The following is a 1920-nucleotide window of genomic DNA, read 5'->3' as shown; positions in this document are numbered from 1 at the left end:
CAGGTGTAGAATGAAGCTTGACAGGTACAGGTGCAGGTGCTGCTACTGGTGGAGGCACTTGAATTTGGTTGCTAGACCTCAAGGTGATGGCACTCACATTTTTCGGATTCTTCACTGTTTATGAAGGCAATTTGTCAGAATTTTTGGACTGAGCTTGGTTCAACTGAGTAGCCATCTGCCCCATCTGATTTGTCAGACTCTGAATGGAGGCTCTTGTCTCTTGCTGAAATTGCATATTTTGGATGGTCATTTGCCTCACTAACTCTTCTAAGGAAGGTTGAGGAGGAGCCTTAGTTGCTTGTTGTCTTTGTTGTGACTGTTGTTGTTGTTGCTGCATTGGAGGAGGAACACATGGCTGGCTTGGACCAGCAACATTTTAGAAAGGAGGGACAAACTGTTGCTGTTGTGGAGGACTTGTCCATCTCAGATTTGGATGATTCCTCCAACTTGGATTGTATCTATTGCTTGAAAGGTCATAATTATTCTATTGTTGTTGGTTTTGCTGCTGAAGAGGTTTATTATAAATGTTTGTAGCATAAGCTTCAGGTTGCTCATTGACTCCAGATTACTGCAAAGAAGGACAAAGATCAGTATGGTGATTTGCAGAAGAACATAGACTACAGACTCTTACAACAGGTGTAGATTTCTGATTCATGGCAAGCTGAGTTACTAGGTTGACCAAGGCATCAAGTTTTCCTTCAAGCTTTTTATTTTCAGTAGATGAAGATGAATCTGTGGCCACCTCATGGACTCCTCTAAGAACAATAGCATCATTTCTTGCACTGAATTGTTGGGAGTCGGAAGCCATCTTCTCAATCAAATTCCTAGCCTCAACAGGGGTCATATCACCAAGAGCTCCACCACTGGCAGCATCAATCATACTCCTCTTCATGTTGCTAAGTCCCTCATAGAAATCTTGAAGAAGGAGTTGCTCAGAAATCTGGTGGTGAGGATAGCTTGCACACAATTTCTTGAATCTTTCCCAGTACTCATACAAGCTTTCTCCACTAAGTTGCCTGATGCCTGAAATGTCTTTTCTGATGGTATTGGTCCTAGATGCAGGGAAGAATTTCTCCAAGAACACCATTTTAAGGTCATCCCAGCTGACAATGGACCTGGGAGCAATAGTATAGCCAATCTTGTGCCACTCCCTCCAAAGAATGAGGAAAAGCCTTTAGAAAGATATGATCTTCTTGGACATCAGGGGGCTTCATGGTGGAACAAACAATATGGAACTCCTTAAGATGCTTATGAGGATCTTCACCTGCAAGACCATGAAACTTGGGCAACAAATGTATTAGTTCAGTCTTGAGAACATATGGAACACCCTCATCAGGATATTGAATGCACAAGCTTTCATAAGTAAAATCAGGTGCATCCATCTCCCTAAGAGTCCTCCCACGAGGTGGAGGTTGAGTCATGTTCTCATTATGAAAATTAGTAGTGGAATGCTCAAAATCAGAATATTCAGAATCACCCTCAACATAATGCTCAAAATGCTCAAAATGCTCAAAATGCACAGAGTGACCAGGATGCACACTATGCCTAACTAATCTATGAAAGGTTTTATCTATTTCAGGATCAAAGGGTTGTAAATCACCTAGATTGCCCCTAGTCATGCACTATATGCAGCAAATAATGTGTTTCTCAATAAGCACCTAACAAGGGGGTAAAACTACAGCTATACTAAAAAAATATCAAAATGAGCTGAAATTTTGTGAGGAACACCCTAAAATCATGAAAAGATAGCACAAAAAATTTCAAACAAAAATTCAAAGTATAAATATGAAAACTACCTAAGAAAAGTTTAGAAAAATAGGACAATAATACTTGAAAAATAAAAAAAAAAACATAGAAATGGCTGATTTTTCGAGTTTGGGAGACCCCAATCGGCTAAAGCGGGTTGACACAATAAGGGAA

General features: G+C 40.2%; 1 non-coding gene across 1 annotated transcript; it reads left to right on the top strand.

The window, feature by feature from the left end:
• Positions 1-938: 938 nt before the first annotated feature.
• LOC114369093 lies at positions 939-1045 on the top strand. Its single transcript, XR_003657551.1, has one exon. It is a non-coding gene; the product is annotated as a small nucleolar RNA R71 (small nucleolar RNA).
• Positions 1046-1920: the final 875 nt, after the last annotated feature.

The sequence above is a fragment of the Glycine soja genome, chromosome 9 (genome assembly GCF_004193775.1).
Source record: "Glycine soja cultivar W05 chromosome 9, ASM419377v2, whole genome shotgun sequence".
Lineage (NCBI taxonomy): Eukaryota > Viridiplantae > Streptophyta > Magnoliopsida > Fabales > Fabaceae > Glycine > Glycine soja.
This window is presented reverse-complemented; position numbering and strand designations above follow the sequence as displayed.